At 33.5% G+C, this 17423-nt stretch overlaps 1 long non-coding RNA gene across 1 annotated transcript; it reads right to left on the bottom strand.

The window, feature by feature from the left end:
• Positions 1 to 2757: 2757 nt before the first annotated feature.
• Positions 2758 to 4879, bottom strand: LOC145331950 (uncharacterized). Its single transcript, XR_013883969.1, has 4 exons — positions 4786 to 4879; positions 4112 to 4208; positions 3513 to 3607; positions 2758 to 2860 (listed from the first exon to the last, which is right to left on the bottom strand). It is a non-coding gene; the product is annotated as an uncharacterized LOC145331950 (long non-coding RNA).
• Between the last annotated feature and the right edge of the window lie 12544 nt (positions 4880 to 17423).

Genomic DNA, 17423 nt, shown 5'->3' with positions numbered 1-17423 from the left:
TTATTACACTAGTCCCCTCTGTTTCATAATAATGTTTTCTTATTCATTGGCTAACAACTTTGGGGACTTTTAATTAATTTTGATTGGTTGGATTATAAAGTTGAGTGTCCAAATATTTCTCCCATTAATTGTAATCTATAGAAGGGGTATATTTGTATATCATCATTTAGGAGGATGTACATTAAATTATCGGCCTTTTTCTTATCCAAATCATTAGTTGGGGTACACAACACAGCAAATATGGACGTATATACTCTAATTATAGAGAAGCTACGTTACTAGATAAAGTTACCTTATGCCCTGCCCCATACACAGATTCTAGGATAGGTAGGCCCATTCCAAAATCATTAGTTTGGGTACACAACATAGCAAATATGGACGTACATACTAGGGTTGGGCCGGATATTTTTTGGCCGGATACCGGATATCCGGCTGATTTCAAATGCCGGATATCCGGTATCCGGCAAATATCCGGTTATCCGGCCAAATTGCCGGATATCCGGCCGGATAACCGGCCAAATTACTACATATTAAAGTATCAAAAAAGGATATAGTCCCTTTCGTCGCAACGCACTTTAAGGGGCGATTTGATGTATTTTTAAAATTGCTTTAATAGGTCATTTTAGGTTAGGTTAGGTTATATTTGGTTAGGTGATTGCCCCGCAGGGTTAGGCAATTGGCCCCGCAAGGTTAGAGTCCCCCGCGAGGGGCTAGAAGTAGGAGGAAAGCTACTGTGAAAATACAAATAATCGCTTCTTAAGGGGCGTTGCCACGAAAGGGACTATACCCGCAAAAAAAATTTCTTCATAAACTGGTGTTTTATATTATACTAGCGGCTGCGTCCCTAGTATCTAGGGATATTAGAAGGGACATGAAAGTGCAGAAAAATAACTTAAAACCTTACAACGACTTTTTTTATAAAAATTAAACAGCAAAAAAAACACCCTGGGACCTATAAGAAGCTTTACACTAAAGGAGAACCATATCGGTTCAGCGGTTAACAAGATCCTTCGCTACAGACAAAAAAAAGCTTACTTCTTTATTTAATAGGAGGATAGAATTAAGGTTAAAACTTGAAAATTAATCTTATTAACTATTACTACCCTCAATCTGTAATATCAACCCATAACGGTTGGAGGATGGGCGGGGAGGTGGCGTTAAATGCCTGCCCCCCCCCCCCCCCCCTCTGTTTTTTTCTATCTCATTTTCTGTGTATAAAAGGTAGAGGGCTATAACTGAGTGACTTTCGAAATATGGGTACACATAACTGAGAGTTAAAAATTTTTTAATACCTCCTTCCTGGCAGGCACAGGATGCCAGCAAATCTGGTAAGGTCATTCAGGTAAAAAGTAAAAATATTTTTTTACTTAAACAAAGCGTTTCATGTTATCTAATACTAAAATATCCTATAGTCGTACATCCTCATATGTAATATAGGTGTTCAAGTTGATTTCAGGTTCCAGGTATAATCCTGCAAGTCCTGAACCTCCAGGTCTCTAGGAATCTTTAAACAATTCCTGTGACCGCAAATTTTTACTTGAAGGTTTCAAATTTTAAACTTAGGCTTTTTTATATATCTTCGTGACATATTACAATTTCATAAAATCCGTTGCCGTTTACCTGCCAACCGTCGATTTGCGGCTGGCAGCTGCGAAGTACTGCTGCCACCGCCAAAATTTATGTTTTGAGATTTCTAATATAAATTTTACATAAAGATAAACATATTCAGAAAAAATTGTTCTTCTAGCTTCAATAATAAGAAAATTACAGCCATTTAAGATTAAAAAAAAACAGATATTTTTGTTGTAAAATATAAAAGATTATATTGCCGGATATCCGGCCGGATAGTTTCAATATCCGGTATCCGGCCGGATATTGAAAATGGCCGGATATCCGGCCCAACCCTAGTACATACCATAATTATAGAATAGCTACGCTGCTACATAAAGTTACCTTATGCCCTGCCCCATACACAGATTCTAGGATAGGGAGGCCCATTCCAAAATCATTGGTTTGGGTACACAACATAGCAAATATGGACGTTATACCCTAATTATAGAGAAGCTGCGCTGCTATATAAAGTTACCTTATGCCCTACCCCATACACAGATTCTAGGATAGGTAGGCCCATTCCAAAATCATTAGTTTGGGTACACAACATAGCAAATATGGACGTTATACCCTAATTATAGAGAAGCTGCGCTGCTATATAAAGTTACCTTATGTCCTGCGCCATAGACAGACTCTAGGATAGGTAGGCCCATTCCAAAATCATTTGTTTGGGTACACAACATAGCAAATATCGATGGCCTTCATTAAAGTAATACATTTTAAATGTCATGCCCTGTAAATAGCTAGAATTATTTTCTATCATTTGTGAAACTTGTAAATATATTAATAAAGAATGAATTAAATTTGGAATGAATGAAAAGGACAGTCAAGATTGATTTAAGTATAGTAGTATAGTTACTCGAATTTTATAATGTAAATGAATATATCTATAAACAGAATTAATGTAACCTAAGATGTATTAAATTTTATGTAAAATTAATTTTTAATTTAGTGCTAATGAATTATATCAAATCATGATAAATGTATTTCTATACAATTAAATTTTTTTTTTTATAAATTGCTACACATCAGGAGAGTACCAACCTTTCCACCACCATTTAATATCTTCAGACAGGGTATTTTTGTCATAATTGGGGGTGAACATAATTTCATTGTCCTGTATAATTAAATATATTACTTTCCTTGAGAGGTTGCGTGGTTTTGGTTCTAGAAGATATTCTACAACGAAGACGACCAAAAAAACTAATGTTTTTGTTACAGCAATACCCAGTAGAAAACTCCATTCGATCTAAAATAATGGATATATTATTACTTGGATGTTACACCGGAATTTTTAGGTTCTCTAATGAAGTGAAACTCGCAGCAGGCTATAGTAAATATACCCCCTGCTTTACCACATACCCCTCCTCAAAGAATTAACACAATGAAAATTATAATTCTGATAGATATTAATCGCATGTATTATAGACAGCTTGCCGCGGATATTAAAATAAATCATTATAATATTCAAATCATTTTGTTAGCCCCGAATGGCTGAAGTCCCAGGCCAACAAAACTGGTATTATTTTTTTTAAATTTTAATAATCGTGGAAAGTTGTCTGTAATGCAAAAATATACATGAATTTCAGTATGGATGAGAACTGGTTCTAATCCAGTGGATATTATAAGGTTTTAATTCCATACTGGAATAGTTATTTCTCACATCATATTATAAACAGCTTTCCGCGGATATAGAATGTACAATTATAAGATTAAAACCAGTTTTTTTAGCCCCGAGGTGCCGGAGGTACTGGCTAAAAAAATGGTTTTAATCTTATGATTGTACATTTTTATATTCGTAGAAAGCTGGATATAATACGATGCTAGACATAGTTTTTTTCGTATGGATGAGAACTGGTTCCTATCCACCGGATTCGAATGAATACGAGAAATATTATTACCTGTCCAAAGTCAAGCTTGGCCAAGGATGAAAATATTAGGACAGGCAGAGCGAATCTTCCAACAAATATGTCCAATCCTTTGGTCTGTTCTTTATCTAGAATAAATGAGCAAAGCTATATTTTAATTCATTAATGTATAGCAGTCTAAAAATTCTGAATAAATAGAATCTGAGAGTCTTTATCTCTATATATTATCTCTATTTATCCTTAATGGAAAAATTCATTTTGCAATTAAAATTTGCAAACATATTTAAAATACTAGAGCGGGCAAGACTCTATGTGCAAGGGTAGGGGACCCATCCCTGTGCCGACCACCAATTGGGTCTTTGATGAATATTAGCCAATAGCATCGATAATATCAGCACAGCCAAGTCGCTACATAAGAGCAAAAGCAATTCGCAAGCTGACGAAAAAGGTCACCTGAAAGTTATTTGTCTGGGTTATACATATACTCTTTTACATTTATTCATATTACCTTCTCAATAAACTTATAGGTGTATTCCCTCAAAGAGCTGACAAAGTAAAAAAATAGTGAATTTAAGGGATTTACTTACCTACATAAATGTCATGATAATTGAAATAATTTTAAATAAACTTACTGATGATTTTGAATTGTCCAGTTATCCATCCGAGTAAAATAGTCAGAAATATTTGTAGTAAAGTTGGTAGAATTTTCACAGAATCGTTGTTTTCTTCCTAAAGTTTAAATCAAATTACGGGACAGCGGAAAGTGTCATGTGTGACGTCATAAAAATACGTCTCTTTTTTTAGGTGTTTCCTTTCCCACTTCTCCTGTCATCCTTCCTTTTAGATGTATTTTCATGATGTAACACATGACACTTTTCCCTGTCCCTAAATTACTATTATTAAGCCTTTCTATATTTAGGACTTGTCCGACCCTGCGTCTGTCTGTCCGGTCGTTACTATTTACAAGGCTCGAAAGCCGTGCATCTTAAGCCTTAATTAAAATCCTTTATGATGCTTTAAAAATTAAAACAAAATTAATTGACATAGTTTGGTCTGGTCTAGACTTGTAACGGATTTTAAGAATTATAAAAGGTTGATTTCCCTGATCGATGGTTACGCGCGGCTACCGGTCCCTGCGTAACTCGATCCTAAGACCTAACTAACAATAACCTTTTAAGATATGATCAATGGTTTGATAATAGTTATTCATCGCATCATATTATATACAGCTTTCCGCTGATATCAAAATGAAAATTTATAATACTAAAACCAGTTTTGTTAGTTCCGAGTTGCCTTATAAATTTACCTCGTGTTTATGAACAGTTTCGTTGCCCAGTTCGTGTAAACCTTGAACACCATGAAAATTACTAACAAAAAGTAAAATACTGATAATCAAAACTTGTAACATTTTAATGCATCTACTAATATTTTTAATTCAAAGTAAAAAAAACAATGTTCTAAAAAAAGATAATATCTTCACAAAAAAAACAGCGGCTTAGAAAATAATATTCCTTCATTCCTAGTGATTTACAAGGATGACAACATCCATAAAAGCGACGCTCTGAAACGTAGGACAAACGAACATTAACACTTGTAGAGTGCCATAACTGAATAATTAGAATTTAAATATATAAAATTAGAAACAAAATTTAATCAAATTTGTTGAAAAACTGCACTAATACAGGATAATGTTTAAGGACATACTTACATTTTTAGGACTTGAGTATAGAGATGCTTTGCTTATAACATTGTACTTTATTGTCCTAGGAATCAGTATTTCAAAAATCAGATCAATCGAATGACTCTATGATATAAAAATTTGTTGTTAAAAAAGTTAAAAATCAACATGTTAAAAATGGACGTACGGACATTCTGGTAACGATTATAGAGTTGCTAAAATTGTTGCTAAATTGTACCTAACTACTACAGAAATCCCCATGCAAAGTTTGAAATCGATAGGACAACTCTAACATGCCTAAATTAACGAAAAGAGCTAACCGTTACGGACTGAAGGACGGACGGACTGACCGACCCTAATTACAGAAAAGCTTTGTCATAGTAAGTAAGAAATATTAGATTTACTAGCTTGAATCAAAACAAAGTCAATATCTAATACACAAATAGTAAATGTCCGTGAAAATGGAAATATGCTTTTCTCTTTATTAATATTAACATTGAGATTTAAAGGTTGATATTCAAATGGTTTTCAAGTAACTGAATCAATGAACTAATTTCAAGCAAATTTATCAATGGATTCTAATCAAAACACCAAATTAATTTCTCTTAAAAATAGCAATTTATGAAATATTTTTTTAAGAATTATTCTTTATTGGATTATTTCTAGGGGCGATTTTTCTTGGGAGGGTAGTGGTACCCTCCCCCAATAAACCATTACAAGACCTAAGTAAAGCTACATTGTAAAGGAGAACTATACCTGTACACTTACAGTGGTTATTAAGATATTTCGGTACATACAGAAGACGCAGATCCTGTTACTTTTATAATGATATGTGTTTATTGTGTCTGTTTGTGATTGTATGTTATACTAATATTCAAAAAGTTACAATTTATGTTATTTTTCAAGTAAGCTTTTTTATTATTTTATTTATCCCACTATTTTTAACAAAATAATTTCAATTTTCGATGTCCAGTTTTTATAGTTTTAGCTTAAATGTTTAAACACTTATTTTGTTTATTTGCATTTAGCTTATAAATAAAGGTGTCACATCCTTCTCTTTAGTTCATTAGGGTGTGCAAATAAAACAGCTAATAACCAATTTCATGGAAGCTTCTAACATTAAACGAATAGAGTATCAGAGCTGAATAAGCAGAATAATATTGCATTAGTCTAAACAAAGTTAAAGTAAATTTTAGAACTTGTTTATAGAGATGCTTCGCTTATAAAATTTTATCTTATTTAATTACGAATTAGTATTCCAAAAATCAGATAAATAGGATAATTAAAGCATACAAAAATTTGTTGTCAAAAAATTAAAAAACTAACATGTTTTAAATGTTTCTACAGACTTCCTGGAAACGATTACAGAGTTGCTATGCTTTCTAAATAGTACCTTAGTGTTATATGAATTATCATGCAAAGTTTGAAATCGATAGGCAATTTCAACATGTCTAAATTAACAAAATGAGCTAACTTTACGGATGGATCGACCCTGACTATAGAAAAGCTAAACTTTTTAAAATGTAAGTTATATGTTTCATAACGTAACTATTTATACTTGTACTACAATTTGGGTATTTTATTACTTTTAAAAAGGTCACAACCAAGTCTTCTGTCTGATTTAATCATTTTTGGACTACTTTCAAATTTTTGTTTGTTTTCAGAGGTGATTCCTAGGACGACAATGCAAACTGTTAATTTTAAACAAATAATAAAAACATTCTTTCCCTGTAGTATAATGTAGTATACCAAACATTAACACTTGTAGAGTTCAGAACTTAATAAGCTGAAATTAAAGAATAATTTATAAGTCTACAAATTACAGAATATTTTTTAAGGACATGCTTACCTTAAGGCCTTGCCTTTAGAGTTGCTTCGCTTATGATATTGTACCTTGTTACCTAGCAATCTTTATTCCAAAAATCAGATGCATAGGATTATACTATCTTACAATATAGCATGTTGTAAGGACGGACCGACCCTAATTATATAAAAGATTTTCTTTTCAAAATAACCCCATTCATCCCCTATTAGAGCAATAAAGACACAGGGAGGGAGGGGACAATTGGCTGTTTATTACACTAGTTCCCTAAGATTAAATAACGTTTTCTTATTCATTGGCATATCTTTGGAGAATTTTGATTAGTTTGGTCATTGATTTGAGTGTTCAAACGTTTTAACTACTAATTCTAATCAACAGAAGGGGTAGTTTGGTTAATCATCATTGGGGATGTTCATCAAATTATCGGCCATTGTCTTATCCCTTTATGTCCCTGCCATATACATACACCTATTGGCTGTTTTTGGTGCTTTCCCCACATCACACCAATTTTTGAATAAAAATTCAAATGAGGGGGTGGGGGAGTATTCTTTCTAATGCCCAACCGCTGCTTTTAAGACAAACATTTTTGACTTGAATAATAAACAAGAATGACAACATCCATAAAAGCGAAGCTCTAAAACGGTAGGACAAACGAACATTAACATTATCTGAAAATTTTTTTAGTTAAAAAAGTTAAAAATCAACATGTTCAAAATGGACGTACGGACATTCTGGTAAAGATTATAGAGTTGCTACGCTTTTAAATCGTACCTAACTACTACAGGAATCACCATGCAAAGTTTGAAATCGATAGGACAATTCTAACATGCCTAAATTAACGAATATAAGCTAACTATCTCGGACGGACGGACGGACGGACGGACGTACGGACGGACCAAACCTAATTATAGAAAAGCTTCGCTTTTAAAAACAGAATCTATTACCCCTCAATTTTTTATTAGTGCAATTTTAATCGTGGTATTCTGAAGAAGGATCGACCGACAGGCCGACCAAGTAAATTTTAAACTGGATACCCATTGGCACAGTGAATCATTACCCAAAATTTCCACCGTCTATCTTAGGCGAGAATATCACATTTTCCCAATTGCGTTGCGGACAAACAATATTATTATTTATATATTGCACAAGATTTTCATATCTATAATACAAAGTAGAACAATGTCTGTCCGTCTGTCTGTCTGTCCGTCCGTCTGTCTGTCCGTCCGTCCCTTAAGATCTCGGTAACCACTGAACCGATCGGATTCTACTCTTCAGGGAATATACCTACTGGTCCTGTGGTGGTTTTATGCTATTTTCTTGGGGGGTGGGACACCCCCAATCCCCCCAAAAAACAAAAAATCCCCCTCCATTTTTTTTTGGAGATTTCCTTGGTCCTTTCAAGTATTTCGCCAAAAAAAAAATTTTGTCACCTCTTAGGGCAAAGCCCCTAGAGGCTAGGGGCGAAACCGCTAGTACTCTAAAAAAAGTTAAACTCGCAGCTGGCTGACGATACCCCTAATCCACCTCTTTCCCTAATCCCGTCCGACTGGATAAACGAACTGACCATGAAATATGGTCCATGTTAGCAACCTAAGTTGATAACAAAATTTCCTCTTGAAATATATCCGCGTATTTTCTACATCCATCGCTACCGTTCTATTAACAAAATAAAAGCATTGATATCTGTACTAAGAAATAAATCCTAAAAAGCCGACATTTTAAAGATAAACATTATTTATAAAATATATTTGTCTGGTCAATGGAATTACTATTAATTTAATCTTAATAATAGTTATTTCTCGCATCGTATTATAAACAGCTTTCCGCGGATATAGAATGTACAATTATAAGATTAAAACCAGTTTTTTTTAGCCCCGGGGTGCTGAAGGCACCGGATAAAAAACTGGTTTTAATCTTATGATTGTACATTTTTTTATTCATAGAAAGCTGGATATAATACGATGCTAGACATAGTTTTTTCGTGTGGATGAGAACTGGTTCCTATCCACCGGATTCGAATGAATACGAGAATAGTTATTTCTCGCATCATATTATAAACGGCTTTCCGCGGATATAGAATGTACAATTATAAGATTAAAACTAGTTTTTTAGCCCCGAGGCGCCGAAGGCATGGGCTAAAAAACTAGTTTTAATCTTATGAATGTACATTTCTATATTTGTAGAAAGCTGGATATAATACGATGATGGACATAGTTTTTTCGTGTGGATGAGAACTGGTTCCTATCCACCGGATTCGAATGAATACGAGAATAGTTATTTCTCGCATCATATTATAAACGGCTTTCCGCGGATATAGAATGTACAATTATAAGATTAAAACTAGTTTTTTAGCCCCGAGGCGCCGAAGGCATGGGCTAAAAAAACTAGTTTTAATCTTATGAATGTACATTTCTATATTTGTAGAAAGCTGGATATAATACGATGATGGACATAGTTTTTTCGTATGGATGAGAACCAGTTCCTATCCATGGGATTCGAATGAATACGAGAAATTAATTATTACTCTTGTAGTAAACTTGTACAGGGTATTAGAACGATATACCCCATTCCCCCCAACTGAATTAATTTGAACTGGATAATAAATGACATGGGAAATTGCAACCTAAATTGACAATTTTTCGCCGGTCGTAATATCCACGTATATTCTACATTCATTGTCTGAGATGGGTTTTTGAAAGATGAATGCCGCGTTTTTCGACATTTTTAGTCATTGATTGATTGAACAAAGACGATAGAATTTCAACAGAGTATACAACTTAAGAGTTCAAAATTTTAAAATTATTATTTTAGCTATTTGTATAATGTCTAATACAGCTCTAAAAAGATGCATTACTTAACCCTTAACGGTCGGGGGGGGGGGCGTTGAACGCCCCCCCATCCGTTTTTTTCTATCTCATTTTCTGTGTGTGAAAGATAAAGAGCCCAAACTGCTTGACTTTTTAAGTATGGGTATGACACATAACTGAGAGTTGGAATTTTTTGAATATCTCCATCCTGGCGGGCACAGGATGCCAGCAAACCTGGCAGGGTCATCCAGGTAAAGAGCAAAAATATTTTTTTGACTAAAACAAAGCATTTTATCATACCAAAATACTAAAAAATCCTCCAGTAGTACATCTTTATATGAAATACAGGTGTTCATGTCACTTTCAGGTTCCAGGTATGATCCTGCAGGTCCTGATCCTCCAGGTCTCCAGAAATCTTTAAAAGGCTCCTGTGGCCGCAATTTTTTACTTAGAGACTTCAAATTTTAAACTTAAGCTTTTCTTACATGTCTACATAACGTATTAAAATTTCATGAAGATACGCCGCCGTTTTCCCGCCGACCGCCGACTGCGGCGGCTGGCAGCTGCAAAGTACAGCTGCGGCCGCTGAAATTTATATTTTGATATTTCTAATGTAAAATTTACATAAAAATAAACATTTTCTGGGAAAAAATTTTTCTTCTAGCTTCAAAAATAAGAAAATTACAGCCGTTTAAAATTTTTAAATAAAAAAAGACCTAAAAACAAAGGTTGTTAAATAAATGGGTGAAGGAAGCGAAAATTGACTTAGACTTATAAAAGGTCGGAAATTCATTATCAAACAGGGGACTTGCACAAAAAAATTTAGCCCTCTAGCTCTAATATGAACTGAGATAATTAGGGGGGGCGTTGAACGCCCCCCCCCTGACCGATTAAGGTGCGGCAAGGGGCCCGACTGTAAAGGGTTAATATGCAGCAAAAGTGGATTAAAGATAATTTGTTTTTCTTTTACGAAAGCTGTACCAACAAAAGCGAAATAATTAGATAAATAGTTGTATACTATGTTTAAATTTAGCAAATTTAAAAAACGCGGCATTCATCTTTCAAAAACCCATCTCTGACCAGAAGTAATCATAAAACTTAATAGATTTTAGGATTAGACCACGGTTGCTTCACTGAAAAAGGACAATTAGCCCTAGAGGGCTAAATTTGTTTTGTGCAAGTCCTCTGTTTGATAATGAATTTCCGACCTTAAGTAAGTCAAAGTAAATTTTCGCTACCTTCACCATTTTATTTAAAGGACGCCTGCAAGAAATAACACGCTTTAACTGCTGAGGACTGCCACAAGTAGACCCAATACCCCAAATCTAAAGCCTTCAGCTTCAATAACAAAAAATTTCAAAATAGCATTTTATGTACAATGAAATTTTTTTAAAATTTGAAAGGTTTGCTGGCATCCTGTGCCCGCCATGATGGAGATATTTAAAAAGTTCCAATTCTCAGTTATGTTTCATACCCAAACTTAAGAAGTCACGCAGTTTGGGCTCTTTATCTTTCACACGCAGAAAATGAGATAGAAAAAAACATACATAGCTAATAGTAAAAAGAAAAAAACCTTTTCATTTGACAAAAAAATCTCTAAAGACAAAACATTTAAAATTACCTTTTCAAAATCTTACCCTATTAAAGTAAAGTTACACACCCAACCCGAAGGCGTGTTAGGTTAGAAAAAACCCCCCGCAGAAACGGTTTACACAGGATGTACTGGGACCTTATGGTGAGTTCAGAACATACTTTCCCTAAATTGAGTTAGTACCTTCCCATAGTAGAAAATTTTAAAATTACTTTTGGTGATCAAATTTTACTTTTAGTTTTAGACTACCTTCATCTAACCTGCTTTATTGTCTTATTTTGCCTTTCATGTTTATCATGCTAATTCGCTCACATTACATTTGAAATGACAGATATTGGAGCTTTCTAAAAAGGTCTCTAACATTTTTCTAGCTCTAATACTTTTTGAGATATCTTATTTCAAAGTATTGTTGTAAAACATCTTTTACACAGCAAAAAGTTGAAATAAAAAAATTGTTATTTTAGAGAAAATTTCAAGTATCTTCATGTAAATCTTTCTAATATTGCTCCAAATTGACCAAATCGGACAGTTAAGGTGTTTAAAACTATCTACATTCAATGGACAATCCAAATCCACACTTTTAAGACTTATAAGTTACTATAAGTTAACAGGAGCATGATGAATCGAATTTTAAAAATGCTAAAGGAAAAAATATTTGCTGTTTATTTAAATAAATTGAAATTTAATCAACTTTAGCAAGGATTTTAAGATAAGTTATGGTGTATAAAGTTGTCACTTTGTAATGAGAAAGCCAATAAAACACAATCATATGATATTTTGAACCAATAGAAACATATCTTAAGAAAAATAGACATAATCATTGAAAATAAACAAAAAATTTGTTAGAATTTCAAGCATTTCCAAGCAGTTTACAAATGTAATCTACTAATTCTAGTAATTTTTTCTAAGAATAGTTGATTGGCCTTTAAAATTTTTTATAACCTTATGAAACAAAATTAGTTTTTGCCACCTTAAATAAGAAATCATAGTATTTTTAAAGACTTTCATGGATGATCTCATATATAATAAAAGAAATAATTCATTCTTAAGGCACATTTTTTTTGTTAATATACACTATTAGGTACTCTAAACTAATACTGAGATTTTTAAAAATAATAAATCATAATCAATTATGAGTTTCTTGTACCTTAAAACACATTTTACATTATTAAAAATGCCTTAAAAGTGATTTATAATTAAAATTAAATTACATTTGTTTCTTTGATATTACATTTTAGCCTTCTTCTGTTGACTTATAAAGTTTCAAAAAGTGTGGATTTGGATTGTCCATTGAATGTAGATAGTTTTAGGCACCTTAACTGTCCAATTTGGTCAATTTGGAGCAAAATTAGAAAGATTTACATGAAGATACTTGTAATTTTCTCTAAAATAACTAATTTTTTTATTTCAACTTTTTGCTGTGTAAAAGATGATTTTATAACAATACTTTGAAATAAGATATCTCAAAAAGTATTAGAGCTAGAAAAATGTTAGAGACCTTTTTAGAAAGCTCCAATATCTGTCATTTCAACTGTAATGTAAACGAATTTGCATGATTAACATGAAAGACAAAATAAGACAATAAAGCAGGTTAGGTTAAGGTGGTCTAAAAATAAAAGTAAAATTTGATCACCAAAAGTAATTTTAAAATTTTCTACTATGGGAAGGTACTAACTCAATTTAGGGAAAGCATGTTCTGAACTCACTATAAGGTCCCAGTACATCCTGTGTAAACCGTTTCTGTGGGGGGTTTTTTCTAACCTAACACACCTTTGGGTTGGGTGTGGTTATTAATATCCTTATAATAAAGTAACAGGATGTTTGTGTGTTTGTCTGTTTGTATGTTTGTACCGAAGGATCTCGCTAACCGCTGAATCGATCGGGTTCTCCTTAACAGTGTAGCTTCTCATAGGTCCCGGGAAGGTTGGGGGGTGGGACACCCCCAATTCCCCCCAAAAAAGGAAAAATTATTAAATTCGACTCTCTCCTCCTCAAGTGCCCCTAGAGTCCTCTAGGGATTATAAGATAATAGCATAATTTGTCAAAAGTGGGCGGCTATTTTACTCCGGCCATCTTCCAATGTATACTGTGATAATTCTATTTAAATAAATTGTACATAAACTCTCAAACATTTAGAATTGAGAAGGCTTAAATAAAGCGAAATATATTTTCTCGTATTCATTCGAATCCGGTGGATAGGAACCGGTTCTCATCCATACGAAAAAACTATGTCTAGCATCGTATTATATCCAGCTTTCTACGAATATAGAAATGTACAATCATAAGATTAAAACTAGTTTTAATCTCATAATTGTACATTCTATATCCGCGGAAAGCCGTTTATAATACGATGCGAGAAATAACTATTTTACAAAGAAGTGTGTCCTTACTGTGTAATTAGCTCTAGCCGAGCGTTTTTTGAGTAAATTGTATTTGTAAGATGTTAAATGTTAAATATATGCTGAATATATTTGGTCATCTTCTAGGACAGAATTATTTTACTAGAATAAAATCTTCTTTAAAAGTACAAAATAATAGCCAAAAAAAGTCATAACACACACTTTTTAAATTCTTTATGCTCTAAAATGCACCGTTGTTGTAAGAGATATAAAAACCCTGTATAAGTTTAATGATTTTTTTTTTCAGACAACTAGGAACTATAATTGTTTTTTTTCTGTATTTCCTCTGGTTTTATCAGAAAACCGGAAAGCGCAGTTTTATTTGAATCACCCTGTAGAGTAACATTACATGTAATTTTTCTACTAGAAAAAAAAAGCGAGATTAAAAAAAGTGGGAGGGGGAGAGAATGGAAAAGAGAGAAAGAGCGAGAGAGAGAATGGAGGAGAGAGAAGGAAAGAGAGAGAGAGAGAGAGAGAGAGAGAGAGAGAGAGAGAGAGAAAGAGAGAGAGAGAGAAAGAGAGAGAGAAGGAAGGGGAGAGAAGGAGAGAGAGACAGAGAGAAAGAGAGAGAGAGAGAGAAAGAGAAAGGAAAAGGGAAAGAGGAGGGTGTTCTGTGTTGTCAGGGATAAAAAAAGGAGCCGATAAATTATTTCACTTTCCCAATGATGATAAACAAAATTGCCCCTTCTGTAGATTACAAAACGAATAAGAAAACATTTTAAAACTTTGGAGACTAGTTTGATCAACAGCCAAATGTCCCCTCCCTCCCTCCCTGGTGTGTTGTTGTATAATTGCAGATATAACAAGGATGACAACATCCATAAAAGCGAAGCACTGTAACGGTAGGACAAACGGACATTAACACTTTATAGTGTCTAAACTGAATAATCAGAATATAAAAGTATAAGAGTCGAAGCAAAATTGTAAGTAAATTTGTTGAAAAACTGCTTGATACAGGATAATGTTTATGGACATACTTACATTTTTAGGACTTGGATATAGAGTTGCTTCGCTTATAATATTGTTCTTTGTTGTCCCAGAAATCAATATACCAAAAATCAGATCAAACGGATAATTAGATCACATAAAAATTTGTTTTCAAAAAAGTAGAAAAATCAACATGTTTAAAATGGACATACGGACATTCTGGTAATGATTATAGAGTTGCTACGCTTTCTAAATCGTACCTAACTACTACAGGAATCATCATGCAAAGTTTGAAATCGATAGGACAATTCTAACATGCCTAAAATAACGAATAAAAGCTATCTATCTCGGACGGACGGACGGACGGACGGACGTACGGACGGACGGACCTACCTTAATTATAGAAAAGCTTCGCTTTTAATTATTGGAGTAAGTAACTTTTAAGACAAATCTCTGAGTTTAGAGTTGATTCTAAGATTATAGTTGATGATTCCTATAACAATAAGCTACAATTTTTAAGTATGCAACTCTTTGATTATAATGTCTGAATGATTGATATGATAATCATTATGATTTTAACTTTATTTTATACCAAATGTTCAAATTATTCTATTAATTTTATTAATCGAAGATCTTCTACATTTATTTAGATTAAGTTAGGCATGTTAGAATTATCCTATCGATTTCAAACTTTGCATGGTGATTCCTGTAGTAGTTAGGTACGATTTAGAAAGTGTATCAACTCTATAATCATCCCCAAAATGTGATCTAATCATTCGATTGATCTGATTTTTGGTATATTGATTGCTGGGACAACAAAGTATAATGTAATAAGCGAAGCAACTCTATAATCAAGTCCTAGAAATGTAAGTATGTCCATAAACATTATTCTGAATCAAGCAGTTTTTCAACAAATTTACTTACAATTTTGCTTTGACTCTTATACATTTATATTATGATTTTTCAGTTGTGACACAATACAAGTGTTAATGTCCGTTTGTCCTACCGTTTCAGAGCTTCGCTTTTAGGGATGTTGTCATCCTTGTTTTTAGAGCTTTGAGAGGGGTAAAATGAGTTTTTCCAAAGTTAGGGGTTGGGTAGTAAACCATAGTAAACACCCCTTTAACCCCAACCTTGGAGTCTATGCATCAGCCCGTACGTCTGTACATCATATACAGCTGTAAGATCAGCCTTAAAACATCAATAATATTTGCAATATATACATTAACTAAAACGAATTTTTATCAATTTCTTCGCTGCAACTCTTGTTGGTTTTGTCAGTCTAATTTACTTATTAAGCTTCGATTTAATTTTAATTTAGTCCTCATCTGGCGATTCTTATGCAAGGATCTCTATAACCAAGTCTTTGAAATAAAAGTACGTGTATATTAGGTAGTCAAGCTCTTTTGCAATGCAGCAATCGATATATTATTACTTGGATGTTGCGCCAGATTTTAATGTACTCAGATAAAGTAATACCCGCAGCTGGCTAAACTAACGATGCCACCCGTCCACCCCCTTTATCCCCTTGCCTCCTTCTGGATGAACGAATTTGCCAATAAATGAGGACCATATTATTGACGACAAGTTTTTCCCTGTCAATATATCCAGATCTACGTAAATCTTATATCCATTAATGCAGCAGTGCTTTCGTTTTTGAAATATACATAGTATTAATATGCATTTTATTGGCAACTAGCGGTTGCGCCCCTAGCATCTAGGGGCTCTGTATTCGTAGGTTAATAAAATGTGTGGGGGGGGGGGAGGGAGGAAGAAAAATGGCATAAAACCATACTTTGACATAAGGAGGCTTCCTAAAAAAGAAGAAATTAATCAGTTCAGTAGAATTATTGAAATCTTAAGCTTCAGACAAAAAAAGAAAACTAACTACATTATATTATAGGATTACTATTATAATGTCAAGTTTAGATTATGTTCTAATTTTGTTCTCTTTAAGCATGTAAATAGACAATTTTAATGCTTCTGTTTAGAAGTGGCGCTGCTCCTGAATTTACTTTGTCCATCTGTCTGTGCTGCATTATGTAAAAACAAATTTTCTCGGTTTCTATAATAGATAGGCAGATGATTTTTTTTTGTAATTTCTCTGACACCTCTATATCAGTCGGTCTTTATAGGATTATCCTATGATATAATGTAGTTAGGTGTTTTTGTTTTTGATCTCGCTAACCGCTGACACGATCGGGTTCTCCTTAACAGGGTAGCTTCTCATAGGTCCTAGGAAGGTTTATAACTATTTATAGGGAGGGTACCACCACCCAAAACCCCCCTTTACTTTTTTTTAAAACTAAAAAGAAGGAAGGAGGTGTTAAATTCAAGCCATCATAATCTCGAGTACCCCTAGAGGCCTCTAGGGGCAAAGCCGCTAGTGCTGTAAAGAGCAGTATATTTTTATTGTGGAAATGACATCTACTCGGCTATACTACTAAAGATAGATGATTAAAACTTTTATTGTTCTAAAGCATTACTTTGTCCGTAATGCTATTAAATATATTTGTTTTTGTAATGGAATGTAAAATTAAAGTTTGCCTCGAAACCGATTGATATCCACTGGATTAGAATAAATTTTCAGACATACTGAAAAATCATGTATGCATCGTATTACAGACAATTTTCAACGAATATTAAAGAAAATCATAAAATGAATACCAGTTTTGTTAGCCCGGGCCTTCGACCACTTCAAGCTACCAAAACTAGTTTTA

Source organism: Acartia tonsa, chromosome 1, assembly GCF_053477335.1.
Source record: "Acartia tonsa isolate MP-2025a chromosome 1, ASM5347733v1, whole genome shotgun sequence".
Lineage (NCBI taxonomy): Eukaryota > Metazoa > Arthropoda > Copepoda > Calanoida > Acartiidae > Acartia > Acartia tonsa.
Note: the sequence above shows the minus strand (reverse complement) of the source record. Positions and strands in the feature narration are given on the sequence as shown.